At 36.8% G+C, this 15,161-nt stretch overlaps 1 non-coding gene across 1 annotated transcript; it reads left to right on the top strand.

Moving 5' to 3' along the window:
• Positions 1-13,417: 13,417 nt before the first annotated feature.
• On the top strand, positions 13,418-13,491 carry TRNAN-AUU (transfer RNA asparagine (anticodon AUU)). The gene has a single exon. It is a non-coding gene; the product is annotated as a tRNA-Asn (tRNA).
• Positions 13,492-15,161: the final 1,670 nt, after the last annotated feature.

The raw sequence follows: 15,161 nt of genomic DNA on the forward strand, positions 1-15,161 counted from the left end.
GAATGTTTTTCCGAAGAGGAAACTATATTAGGAATGCAGACATATGATGGTGGCCCTGTTGGCACCACCAATAACTGACTGGGTGAAAGTTTCAATAATATCAGAGTGAGGTTGGATAAATCTGTGTCCCAGACACAGACGTAGAGAATAGATGTGATGTTCATGGCTATGCTTCTTTTCCCTCAGGCCCGCAAAAATGTTACTACACACTGATACTGACTCGGATACTGATTCCTATGTCGACCATAATATTTCCTGATTAGATCCAATATTGGCAAGGAGCATTCAGTACATGATTGTGGATATTAAGGACATATTAACATCACTGAGGACCCTGCTGTTCCTGACAAAGGGGTCTATATGTATGTATATATAGATATATAATGAAAGCTGATGTAACGTTCCTCCATCTCTGTTTGAGAAAGTCTGGGCCAGCTCGACAAGATGGTTTCAAATCCCCAAAAGGTTTCCGATTGTTTATTCATTTCCTGCTGCGGACAGAATAAAGTGGGAGTCACCCCCTGTTCTGCACGGGGCCCTGTCACAAATCCAGCGGATCGTATGCAGGAAGCTACATTATTTCTAGTTATGTAACCACGGGTACATTACTTAGACCTGCCATTACATGCGCATGGGTGAGTAGTAGTATTCAAGAATTGGTCGAATACCTTGTCTTCCGATATAGATATCTTGGAGAGATGGGATACTCCTTACGTTGGATCATATCAAGGACACTGCAGCATACTTACGACTGCAAGGGATATAGGACTCTTGAGTTCACGGGCCAATTTCATGGCAGTCTCGGATAGGAGGGCAGTGTGGATTCACCAAGGGAATGCTGATGCTGACTCCAAGAAGAAAGGGAGTCTCTTCCCTATGAAGGTGAAGCCTTGTTTGGCAACGGCCTAGTTAATTTGATCTCGGCAGCTCCCGCAGGTAAGTCAACCTTCATGCCCTATGTTCCCTCTCAACGGATGAAGACGCATCATTGTCTAACGCAGTCATTTTGTCCCAATAGATATGCAAGAAGTTAAGATTCCCCTTTCTTTGCATTAGAGGAAGGAGAAGAGGGAAGAGGTCTGTAGCCTCTTCAAGATCGCAGGAGCAGAGATCGTCCTCTGCTTCTGCCAAATCCACTGCATGACGCTGGGGCTCTCTTGCAGGAGCCCACACCAGTGGGGGCACGTCTAAAACACTTCAGTCAGTTCTGGATTAATTTGGACCTGGACTCGTGGGTTTTTCAAATAGTGTCACAAGGGTACAAACTGGGGTTTCAAGACGTTCCCCCTCACCGATTGTTCAAATCGGCCTTAGTCAGCAGGGAGAAGGTTTTTATTCAAGCCTCTTCGTGCTCCCGAAGCCGGACGGCTCAGTCAGACCAATCTTAAATCTGAAATCCCTCAATTTCTACCTAAAGAAATTCAATTTCAAGATGGAATCTCTCAGGGTAGGGATCTCCAGTCCGGAGGAAGGAGATTTCATGGTTTTGGTAGACATAAGGTTGCCTAATTACATGTTCCCGTTTAGCCACTGCATCAAGCTACCTGAGGTTTGCAATTCAGGATTGTCATTACCAATTTCAGACGTTGCCGTTTGGTCTGTCCACGGCTCCGAGGATTTTCACCAGGGTGATGGTGGAAATGATGGTTCTCCTTCACAAGCAAGGAGTCACAATTATGCCGTACTTGGATGATCTCCTGATAAAGGCGAGATCCAGGGACCAGTTGGTGCAAAACATCTACTCTCCCTGACAGTTCTTCAACAACATGGTTGGCTCCTAAACTTGCCAAAATCGCAGTTGGTCCCAATGACGCGGTTGTTGTTTCTGGGAGTCATACTGGACACAGAAGAGGCTTTCTTCCAGTGGAAAGGCTATGGAGTTCCAGAGTCTGGTCAAACAAATTCTGAAACCAGCAAGAGTGTTAATCCATCAATGCATTCTGTTGCTGGGGAAGATGGTTGCGGCCTACGAGGCCATTCAGTTTGGCAGGTTCCATGCCAGAGTGTTCCAGTGGGACCTGTTGGACAAGTGGTCCGGATCCCACCTACACATGCACTGGAGGATAATCCTGTCTTCCAAGACCAGAATCTTACTCCATTGGTGGCTGCACAGTTCTCACCTCCTAGAGGGACGATGGTTCGGGATCCAGGACTGGATCCTAGGGACCATGGATGCAACCCTCCGAGGCTGGGGAGCAGTCACACAGGGGGAAAACATCCAAGGAAGATGGTCAAGTCAGGAAAGTTTTCTCCACATAAATGTTCTGGAGTTAAGGGCCATTTAATAACTGCAGACACAGTACGCACTGGGACGGGTGCCCAGCATCCTCTATGGACTAAGAGAAAAGGATTTACCGGTAGGTATTAAAATCCTATTTTCTCTAACGTCCTAGAGGATGCTGGGGACTCCGTAAGGACCATGGGGATAGATAGGCTCCGCAGGAGACATGGGTACTTTAAGAAAGACTTTAGTTCTGGGTGTGCACTGGCTCCTCCCTCTATGCCCCTCCTCCAGACCTCAGTTTGATACTGTGCCCAGTGGAGACTGGGTACTTTTAAGTTATTGTACTTTAAGTAAAAATAAAAGAGGCAAAATATCAATCCCAGTTTTGGATTACTTTAATTAACAAAAAAAAATGCATATAGCAGAGGATAGTTTCAATCTGCCTACCTCTGGGTTATGGGCCCAGCATGCTTCCATTGCTGTACTCTGCTGCACATGTAAGTGCAAGAGATCCTGAAGCACTCACTCATCATGGGAAAGTACCAATGTGTTTCTTCGTTGGTTGATGGAAGAAACATCTTACAAAAACTCTCCAGATTATTGACTTTTTAAAGTTTTTCTAGGAAACGTTTTAGATGAATGCTTATTAGCCTTTGTCAGTATTTACTTCTGCAAAGTGTCTCAGTGGCGCAATCAGTTAGTGTATACGGCTACTAACCAAAAGGTTGGTGGTTCAATCACACCCAGGGACGTAATTGACCTTGTGATCAGATTTTGGTGATCTTTAAGTAGACAAGTCAAAATTTCAAACCCCCTGTTATGGTGTACTGGTACTGGCCTTCTCTGATGTAATCAGAGTTAGATTTGATTCAGTGATTTTATAAAAACAGCTAGGAAGCACAATTTAGCAGTGGGTTGCAGAGAAAAAGAAATATGCTGGCAAAAAAATCCAATTGAGTGATTAAACAGCTCTTCATTTTCTGGCTTTATTTTTATGCTAACAAATTTGTTCTCTGAAAAGTGTCCACAAAGCCAAGTCTCTGATTAACACCTTTGTAGGGATGGTTTTTCACCTATTACTAAATTAAACTTGCTTCATTGGAAAGGCAGCAAGATGCATCCTCATTTCAATGTGTACTGAAATAATACAGGTTGACACCAGGAAACATTAACGCCACTGCATCCTTGCTGCTTTCTCATGTGGAAGTCTGTTTAATGTGAAAACAAGGTGATATCTAATTAGCACACAGGTAAGGAATTAAGAAAATCTTTATTTAAGGGTGAAGATGTTTCTCACAAAATCGTTGCCCCAATGCATCATTGAAATTCAAGCTGGAAAGATGATTTTTATATAACACTTGTACATTTTGCATTGCTCTTCTGGTGACAATGTAGTTTGTTTTTGTCAATTACCATTTTAATAATAGGGTAAAGAAAATTAAGTGGATTTTTGAAAGAAAACAATACTGTCAATATACTATTAAAACAAATTAAAATGGTAAAAGTTATTGTACTTTAAGTAAAAATAAAAGAGCAAAAATATCAATCCCAGTTTTGGATTACTTTAATTAACAAAAAAAATGCATATAGCAAAGGATAGTTTCAATCTGCCTACCTCTGGGTTATGGGCCCAGCATGCTTCCATTGCAGTACTCTGCTGCACATGTAAGTGCAAGAGATCCTGAAGCACTCACTCATCATGGGAAAGTACCAATGTGTTTCTTCGTTGGTTGATGGAAGAAACATCTTACAAAAACTCTCCAGATTATTGACTTTTTAAAGTTTTTCTAGGAAACGTTTTAGATGAATGCTTATTAGCCTTTGTCAGTATTTACTTCTGCAAAGTGTCTCCGTGGTGCAATCAGTTAGTGTGTATGGCTACTAACCAAAAGGTTGGTAGTTCAATCACACCCAGGGACGTAATTGACCTTGTGATCAGATTTTGGTGATCTTTAAGTAGACAAGTCAAAATTTCAAACCTCTTCTTATTGTGTAGGGTACCTGGCCTTCTCTGATGTAATCAGAGTTAGATTTGATTCAGTGATTTTATAAAAAAACGGCTAGGAAGCACAATTTAGCAGTGGGTTGCAGATAAAAAAAATATGCTGGCAAAAAAATCCAATTGAGTGATTAAACAGCTCTTCATTTTCTGGCTTTATTTTTATGCTAACAAATTTGTTCTCTGAAAAGTGTCCACAAAGCCAAGTCTCTGATTAACACCTTTGTAGGGATGGTTTTTCACCTATTACTAAATTAAACTTGCTTCATTGGAAAGGCAGCAAGATGCATCCTCATTTCAATGTCTACTGAAATAATACAGGTTGACACCAGGAAACATTAACGCCACTGCATCCTTGCTGCTTTCTCATGTGGAAGTCTGTTTAATGTGAAAACAAGGTGATATCTAATTAGCACACAGGTAAGGAATTAAGAAAATCTTTATTTAAGGGTGAAGATGTTTCTCACAAAATCGTTGCCCCAATGCATCATTGAAATTCAAGCTGGAAAGATGATTTTAATATATCACTTGTACATTTTGTATTGCTCTTCTGGTGACAATGTAGTTTGTTTTTGTCAATTACCATTTTAATAATAGGGTAAAGAAAATTAAGTGGATTTTTGAAAGAAAACAATACTGTCAATATACTATCAAAACAAATTAAAATGGTAAAAGTTATTGTACTTTAAGTAAAAATAAAAGAGCCAAAATATCAATCCCAGTTTTGGATTACTTTAATTAACAAAAAAAAATGCATATAGCAAAGGATAGTTTCAATCTGCCTACCTCTGGATTATGGGCCCAGCCTGCTTCCATTGCAGTACTCTGCTGCACATGTAAGTGCAAGAGATCCTGAAGCACTCACTCATCATGGGAAAGTACCAATGTGTTTCTTCATTGGTTGATGGAAGAAACATCTTACAAAAACTCTCCAGATTATTGACTTTTTAAAGTTTTTCTAGGAAACGTTCTAGATGAATACTTATTAGCCTTTGTCAGTATGGACTTTTTGCAAAGTGTCTCTGTGGCGCAATCGGTTAGTGTGTTCGGCTATTAACCAAAAGGTTGGTGGTTCAATCCCACCCAGGGATGTAATTGACCTTGTGATCGGATTTTGGTGATATTTAAGTAGACAAGTAAAAATTTCAAACCCCCTCTTATTGTGTAGGGTACCTAGCCTTCTCTGATGTAATCAGAGTTAGATTTGATTCAGTGATTTTATAAAAACAGTTAGGAAGCACAATTTAGCAGTGGGTTGCAGAGAAAAAGAAATATGCTGGCAAAAAAATCCAATTGAGTGATTAAACAGCTCTTCATTTCTGGCTTTATTTTTATGCTAACAAATTTGTTCTCTGAAAAGTGTCCACAAAGCCAAGTCTCTGATTAACACCTTTGTAGGGATGGTTTTTCACATATTACTAAATTAAACTTGCTTCATTGGAAAGGCAGCAAGATGCATCCTCATTTCAATGTCTACTGAAATAATACAAGTTGACACCAGGAAACATTAACGCCACTGCATCCTTGCTGCTTTCTCATGTGGAAGTCTGTTTAATGTGAAAACAAGGTGATATCTAATTAGCACATAAGTAAGGAATTAAGAAAATCTTTATTTAAGGGTGAAGATGTTTCTCACAAAATCGTTGCCCCAATGCATCATTGAAATTCAAGCTGGAAAGATGATTTTAATATATCACTTGTACATTTTGTATTGCTCTTCTGGTGACAATGTAGTTTGTTTTTGTCAATTACCATTTTAATAATAGGGTAAAGAAAATTAAGTGGATTTTTGAAAGAAAACAATACTGTCAATATACTATTAAAACAAATTAAAATGGTAAAAGTTATTGTACTTTAAGTAAAAATAAAAGAGCAAAAATATCAATCCCAGTTTTGGATTACTTTAATTAACAAAAAAAATGCATATAGCAAAGGATAGTTTCAATCTGCCTACCTCTGGGTTATGGGCCCAGCATGCTTCCATTGCAGTACTCTGCTGCACATGTAAGTGCAAGAGATCCTGAAGCACTCACTCATCATGGGAAAGTACCAATGTGTTTCTTCGTTGGTTGATGGAAGAAACATCTTACAAAAACTCTCCAGATTATTGACTTTTTAAAGTTTTTCTAGGAAACGTTTTAGATGAATGCTTATTAGCCTTTGTCAGTATTTACTTCTGCAAAGTGTCTCCGTGGCGCAATCAGTTAGTGTGTATGGCTACTAACCAAAAGGTTGGTAGTTCAATCACACCCAGGGACGTAATTGACCTTGTGATCAGATTTTGGTGATCTTTAAGTAGACAAGTCAAAATTTCAAACCTCTTCTTATTGTGTAGGGTACCTGGCCTTCTCTGATGTAATCAGAGTTAGATTTGATTCAGTGATTTTATAAAAAAACAGCTAGGAAGCACAATTTAGCAGTGGGTTGCAGATAAAAAAAATATGCTGGCAAAAAAATCCAATTGAGTGATTAAACAGCTCTTCATTTTCTGGCTTTATTTTTATGCTAACAAATTTGTTCTCTGAAAAGTGTCCACAAAGCCAAGTCTCTGATTAACACCTTTGTAGGGATGGTTTTTCACCTATTACTAAATTAAACTTGCTTCATTGGAAAGGCAGCAAGATGCATCCTCATTTCAATGTCTACTGAAATAATACAGGTTGACACCAGGAAACATTAACGCCACTGCATCCTTGCTGCTTTCTCATGTGGAAGTCTGTTTAATGTGAAAACAAGGTGATATCTAATTAGCACACAGGTAAGGAATTAAGAAAATCTTTATTTAAGGGTGAAGATGTTTCTCACAAAATCGTTGCCCCAATGCATCATTGAAATTCAAGCTGGAAAGATGATTTTAATATATCACTTGTACATTTTGTATTGCTCTTCTGGTGACAATGTAGTTTGTTTTTGTCAATTACCATTTTAATAATAGGGTAAAGAAAATTAAGTGGATTTTTGAAAGAAAACAATACTGTCAATATACTATCAAAACAAATTAAAATGGTAAAAGTTATTGTACTTTAAGTAAAAATAAAAGAGCCAAAATATCAATCCCAGTTTTGGATTACTTTAATTAACAAAAAAAATGCATATAGCAAAGGATAGTTTCAATCTGCCTACCTCTGGATTATGGGCCCAGCATGCTTCCATTGCAGTACTCTGCTGCACATGTAAGTGCAAGAGATCCTGAAGCACTCACTCATCATGGGAAAGTACCAATGTGTTTCTTCATTGGTTGATGGAAGAAACATCTTACAAAAACTCTCCAGATTATTGACTTTTTAAAGTTTTTCTAGGAAACGTTCTAGATGAATACTTATTAGCCTTTGTCAGTAAGGAGTTTTTGCAAAGTGTCTCTGTGGCGCAATCGGTTAGTGTGTTCGGCTATTAACCAAAAGGTTGGTGGTTCAATCCCACCCAGGGATGTAATTGACCTTGTGATCGGATTTTGGTGATATTTAAGTAGACAAGTAAAAATTTCAAACCCCCTCTTATTGTGTAGGGTACCTAGCCTTCTCTGATGTAATCAGAGTTAGATTTGATTCAGTGATTTTATAAAAACAGCTAGGAAGCACAATTTAGCAGTGGGTTGCAGAGAAAAAGAAATATGCTGGCAAAAAAATCCAATTGAGTGATTAAACAGCTCTTCATTTCTGGCTTTATTTTTATGCTAACAAATTTGTTCTCTGAAAAGTGTCCACAAAGCCAAGTCTCTGATTAACACCTTTGTAGGGATGGTTTTTCACATATTACTAAATTAAACTTGCTTCATTGGAAAGGCAGCAAGATGCATCCTCATTTCAATGTCTACTGAAATAATACAAGTTGACACCAGGAAACATTAACGCCACTGCATCCTTGCTGCTTTCTCATGTGGAAGTCTGTTTAATGTGAAAACAAGGTGATATCTAATTAGCACATAAGTAAGGAATTAAGAAAATCTTTATTTAAGGGTGAAGATGTTTCTCACAAAATCGTTGCCCCAATGCATCATTGAAATTCAAGCTGGAAAGATGATTTTAATATATCACTTGTACATTTTGTATTGCTCTTCTGGTGACAATGTAGTTTGTTTTTGTCAATTACCATTTTAATAATAGGGTAAAGAAAATTAAGTGGATTTTTGAAAGAAAACAATACTGTCAATATACTATTAAAACAAATTAAAATGGTAAAAGTTATTGTACTTTAAGTAAAAATAAAAGAGGCAAAATATCAATCCCAGTTTTGGATTACTTTAATTAACAAAAAAAAATGCATATAGCAGAGGATAGTTTCAATCTGCCTACCTCTGGGTTATGGGCCCAGCATGCTTCCATTGCTATACTCTGCTGCACATGTAAGTGCAAGAGATCCTGAAGCACTCACTCATCATGGGAAAGTACCAATGTGTTTCTTCGTTGGTTGATGGAAGAAACATCTTACAAAAACTCCAGATTATTGACTTTTTAAAGTTTTTCTAGGAAACGTTTTAGATGAATGCTTATTAGCCTTTGTCAGTATTTACTTCTGCAAAGTGTCTCTGTGGCGCAATCAGTTAGTGTGTACGGCTACTAACCAAAAGGTTGGTGGTTCAATCACACCCAGGGACGTAGTTGACCTTGTGATCAGAATTTGGTGATCTTTAAGTAGACAAGTCAAAATTTCAAACCCCCTGTTATGGTGTAGGGTACCTGGCCTTCTCTGATGTAATCAGAGTTAGATTTGATTCAGTGATTTTATAAAAACAGCTAGGAAGCACAATTTAGCAGTGGGTTGCAGAGAAAAAGAAATATGCTGGCAAAAAAATCCAATTGAGTGATTAAACAGCTCTTCATTTTCTGGCTTTATTTTTATGCTAACAAATTTGTTCTCTGAAAAGTGTCCACAAAGCCAAGTCTCTGATTAACACCTTTGTAGGGATGGTTTTTCACCTATTACTAAATTAAACTTGCTTCATTGGAAAGGCAGCAAGATGCATCCTCATTTCAATGTCTACTGAAATAATACAGGTTGACACCAGGAAACATTAACGCCACTGCATCCTTGCTGCTTTCTCATGTGGAAGTCTGTTTAATGTGAAAACAAGGTGATATCTAATTAGCACACAGGTAAGGAATTAAGAAAATCTTTATTTAAGGGTGAAGATGTTTCTCACAAAATCGTTGCCCCAATGCATCATTGAAATTCAAGCTGGAAAGATGATTTTAATATATCACTTGTACATTTTGTATTGCTCTTCTGGTGACAATGTAGTTTGTTTTTGTCAATTACCATTTTAATAATAGGGTAAAGAAAATGAAGTGGATTTTTGAAAGAAAACAATACTGTCAAAATACTATTAAAACAAATTAAAATGGTAAAAGTTATTGTACTTTAAGTAAAAATAAAAGAGCCAAAATATCAATCCCAGTTTTGGATTACTTTAATTAACAAAAAAAAAATGCATATAGCAGAGGATAGTTTCAATCTGCCTACCTCTGGGTTATGGGCCCAGCATGCTTCCATTGCTGTACTCTGCTGCACATGTAAGTGCAAGAGATCCTGAAGCACTCACTCATCATGGGAAAGTACCAATGTGTTTCTTCGTTGGTTGATAGAAGAAACATCTTACAAAAACTCTCCAGATTATTGACTTTTTTAAGTTTTTCTAGGAAACGTTTTAGATGAATGCTTATTAGCATTTGTCAGTATGTACTTTTGCAAAGTGGCTCTGTGGCGCAATCAGTTAGTGTGTACGGCTATTAACCAAAAGGTTGGTGGTTCAATCCCACCCAGGGACGTAATTGACCTTGTTATCAGATTTTGGTGATCTTTAAGTAGACAAGTCAAATTTCATACCCCCTGTTATTGTGTAGGGTACCTGGCCTTCTCTGATGTAATCAGAGTTAGATTTGATTCAGTGATTTTATAAAAACATCTAGGAAGCACAATTTAGCAGTGGGTTGCAGAGAAAAAGAAATATGCTGGCAGAAAAATCCAATTGAGTGATTAAACAGCTCTTCATTTTCTGGCTTTATTTTTATGCTAACAAATTTGTTCTCTGAAAAGTGTCCACAAAGCCAAGTCTCTGATTAACACCTTTGTAAGGATGGTTTTTCACCTATTACTAAATTAAACTTGCTTCATTGGAAAGGCAGCAAGATGCATCCTCATTTCAATGTCTACTGAAATAATACAAGTTGACACCAGGAAACATTAATGCCACTGCATCCTTGCTGCTTTCTCATGTGGAAGTCTGTTTAATGCGAAAACAAGGTGATATCTAATTATCACACAGGTAAGGAATTAAGAAAATCTTTATTTAAGGGTGAAGATGTTTCTCACAAAATCGTTGCCCCAATGCATCATTGAAATTCAAGCTGGAAAGATGATTTTAATATATCACTTGTACATTTTGTATTGCTCTTCTGGTGACAATGTAGTTTGTTTTTGTCAATTACCATTTTAATAATAGGGTAAAGAAAATTAAGTGGATTTTTGAAAGAAAACAATACTGTCAATATACTATTAAAACAAATTAAAATGGTAAAAGTTATTGTACTTTAAGTAAAAATAAAAGAGCCAAAATATCAATCCCAGTTTTGGATTACTTTAATTAACAAAAAAAAAGCATATAGCAGAGGATAGTTTCAATCTGCCTACCTCTGGGTTATGGGCCCAGCATGCTTCCATTGCTGTACTCTGCTGCACATGTAAGTGCAAGAGATCCTGAAGCACTCACTCATCATGGGAAAGTACCAATGTGTTTCTTCGTTGGTTGATGGAAGAAACATCTTACAAAAACTCTCCAGATTATTGACTTTTTAAAGTTTTTCTAGGAAACGTTTTAGATGAATGCTTATTAGCCCTTGTCAGTATATACTTTTGCAATGTGTCTCTGTGGTGCAATCAGTTAGTGTGTACGGCTATTAACCAAAAGGTTGGTGGTTCAATCCCACCCAGGTACGTAATTGACATTGTTATCAGATTTTGGTGATCTTTAAGTAGACAAGTCAAAATTTCAAACCCCCTGTTATGGTGTAGGGTACCTGGCCTTCTCTGATGTAATCAGAGTTAGATTTGATTCAGTGATTTTATAAAAACAGCTAGGAAGCACAATTTAGCAGTGGGTTGCAGAGAAAAAGAAATATGCTGGCAAAAAAATACAATTGAGTGATTAAACAGCTCTTCATTTTCTGGCTTTATTTTTATGCTAACAAATTTGTTCTCTGAAAAGTGTCCACAAAGCAAAGTCTCTGATTAACACCTTTGTAGGGATGGTTTTTCACCTATTACTAAATTAAACTTGCTTCATTGGAAAGGCAGCAAGATGCATCCTCATTTCAATGTCTACTGAAATAATACAGGTTGACACCAGGAAACATTAACGCCACTGCATCCTTGCTGCTTTCTCATGTGGAAGTCTGTTTAATGTGAAAACAAGGTGATATCTAATTAGCACACAGGTAAGGAATTAAGAAAATCTTTATTTAAGGGTGAAGATGTTTCTCACAAAATCGTTGCCCCAATGCATCATTGAAATTCAAGCTGGAAAGATGATTTTAATATATCACTTGTACATTTTGTATTGCTCTTCTGGTGACAATGTAGTTTGTTTTTGTCAATTGCCATTTTAATAATAGGGTAAAGAAAATGAAGTGGATTTTTGAAAGAAAACAATACTGTCAAAATACTATTAAAACAAATTAAAATGGTAAAAGTTATTGTACTTTAAGTAAAAATAAAAGAGCCAAAATATCAATCCCAGTTTTGGATTACTTTAATTAACTAAAAAAAATGCATATAGCAGAGGATAGTTTCAATCTGCCTACCTCTGGGTTATGGGCCCAGCATGCTTCCATTGCTGTACTCTGCTGCACATGTAAGTGCAAGAGATCCTGAAGCACTCACTCATCATGGGAAAGTACCAATGTGTTTCTTCGTTGGTTGATAGAAGAAACATCTTACAAAAACTCTCCAGATTATTGACTTTTTTAAGTTTTTCTAGGAAACGTTTTAGATGAATGCTTATTAGCATTTGTCAGTATGTACTTTTGCAAAGTGTCTCTGTGGCGCAATCAGTTAGTGTGTACGGCTATTAACCAAAATGTTGGTGGTTCAATCCCACCCAGGAACGTAATTGACCTTGTTATCAGATTTTGGTGATCTTTAAGTAGACAAGTCAAATTTCATACCCCCTGTTATTGTGTAGGGTACCTGGCCTTCTCTGATGTAATCAGAGTTAGATTTGATTCAGTGATTTTATAAAAACATCTAGGAAGCACAATTTAGCAGTGGGTTGCAGAGAAAAAGAAATATGCTGGCAAAAAAATCAAATTGCGTGATTAAACAGCTCTTCATTTTCTGGCTTTATTTTTATGCTAACAAATTTGTTCTCTGAAAATTGTCCACAAAGCCAAGTCTCTGATTAACACCTTTGTAGGGATGGTTTTTCACCTATTACTAAATTAAACTTGCTTCATTGGAAAGGCAGCAAGATGCATCCTCATTTCAATGTCTACTGAAATAATACAGGTTGAAACCAGGAAACATTAACGCCACTGCATCCTTGCTGCTTTCTCATGTGGAAGTCTGTTTAATGTGAAAACAAGGTGATATCTAATTAGCACACAGGTAAGGAATTACGAAAATCTTTATTTAAGGGTGAAGATGTTTCTCACAAAATTGTTGCCCCAATGCATCATTGAAATTCAAGCTGGAAAGATGATTTTAATATATCACTTGTACATTTTGTATTTCTCTTCTGGTGACAATGTAGTTTTTTTTGTCAATTACCATTTTAATAATAGGGTAAAGAAAATTAAGTGGATTTTTAAAAGAAAACTATACTGTCAATATACTATTAAAACAAATTAAAATGGTAAAAGTTATTGTACTTTAAGTAAAAATAAAAGAGCAAAAATATCAATCCCAGTTTTGATTACTTAAATTAACAAAAAAAAATGCATATAGCAAAGGATAGTTTCAATCTGCCTACCTCTGGGTTATGGGTCCAGCATGCTTCCATTGCAGTACTCTGCTGCACATGTAAGTGCAAGAGATCCTGAAGCACTCACTCATCATGGGAAAGTACCAATGTGTTTATTCGTTGGTTGATGGAAGAAACATCTTACAAAAACTCTCCAGATTATTGATTTTTTAATGTTTTTCTAGGAAACGTTCTAGATGTATGCTTATTAGCCTTTGTCAGTATGTACTTTTTGCAAAGTGTCTCTGTGGCGCAATCGGTTAGTGTGTTTGGCTATTAACCGAAAGGTTGGTGGTTCAATCCCACCCAGGGACGTAATTGACCTTGTGATCAGATTTTGGTGATATTTAAGTAGACAAGTCAAAATTTCAAACCCCCTCTTATTGTGTAGGGTACCTGGCCTTCTCTGATGTAATCAGAGTTAGATTTGATTCAGTGATTTTATAAAAAACAGCTAGGAAGCACAATTTAGCAGTGGGTTGCAGAGAAAAAAAATATGCTGGCAGAAAAATCCAATTGAGTGATTAAACAGCTCTTCATTTTCTGGCTTTATTTTTATGCTAACAAATTTGTTCTCTGAAAAGTGTCCACAAAGCCAAGTCTCTGATTAACACCTTTGTAAGGATGGTTTTTCACCTATTACTAAATTAAACTTGCTTCATTGGAAAGGCAGCAAGATGCATCCTCATTTCAATGTCTACTGAAATAATACAAGTTGACACCAGGAAACATTAACGCCACTGCATCCTTGCTGCTTTCTCATGTGGAAGTCTGTTTAATGTGAAAACAAGGTGATATCTAATTAGCACACATGTAAGGAATTAAGAAAATCTTTATTTAAGGGTGAAGATGTTTCTCACAAAATTGTTGACCCAATGCATCATTGAAATTCAAGCTGGAAAGATGAATTTAATATATCACTTGTACATTTTGTATTGCTCTTCTGGTGACAATGTAGTTTGTTTTTGTCAATTACCATTTTAATAATAGGGTAAAGAAAATTAAGTGGATTTTTGAAAGAAAACAATACTGTCAATATACTATTAAAACAAATTAAAATGGTAAAAGTTATTGTACTTTAAGTAAAAATAAAAGAGACAAAATATCAATCCCAGTTTTGGATTACTTTAATTAACAAAAAAAAATGCATATAGCAGAGGATAGTTTCAATCTGCCTACCTCTGGGTTATGGGCCCAGCATGCTTCCATTGCTGTACTCTGCTGCACATGTAAGTGCAAGAGATCCTGAAGCACTCACTCATCATGGGAAAGTACCAATGTGTTTCTTCATTGGTTGATGGAAGAAACATCTTACAAAAACTCTCCAGATTATTTACTTTTTAAAGTTTTGCTAGGAAACATTTTAGATGAATGCTTATTAGCCTTTGTCAGTATGGACTTTTGCAAAGTGTCTCTGTGGCGCAATCAGTTAGTATGTACGGCTATTAGCCAAAAGGTTGGTGGTTCAATCACACCCAGGGACCTAATTGACCTTGTTATCAGATTTTGGTGATCTTTAAGTAGACAAGTCAAAATTTCAAACCCCCTGTTATGGTGTAGGGTACCTGGCCTTCTCTGATGTAATCAGAGTTAGATTTGATTCAGTGATTTTATAAAAACTGCTAGGAAGCACAATTTAGCAGTGGGTTGCAGAGAAAACAAATATGCTGGCAGAAAAATCCAATTGAGTGATTAAACAGCTCTTTATTTTCTGGCTTTATTTTTATGCTAACAAATTTGTTCTCTGAAAAGTGTCCACAAAGCCAAGTCTCTGATTAACACCTTTGTAAGGATGGTTTTTCACCTATTGCTAAATTAAACTTGCTTCATTGGAAAGGCAGCAAGATGCATCCTCATTTCAATGTCTACTGAAATAATACAGGTTGACACCAGGAAACATTAACGCCACTGCATCCTTGCTGCTTTCTCATGTGGAAGTCTGTTTAATGTGAAAACAAGGTGATATCTAATTAGCACACAGGTAA

The sequence above is a fragment of the Pseudophryne corroboree genome, unplaced genomic scaffold (assembly GCF_028390025.1).
Source record: "Pseudophryne corroboree isolate aPseCor3 unplaced genomic scaffold, aPseCor3.hap2 scaffold_959, whole genome shotgun sequence".
In the NCBI taxonomy this organism is placed as follows: domain Eukaryota; kingdom Metazoa; phylum Chordata; class Amphibia; order Anura; family Myobatrachidae; genus Pseudophryne; species Pseudophryne corroboree.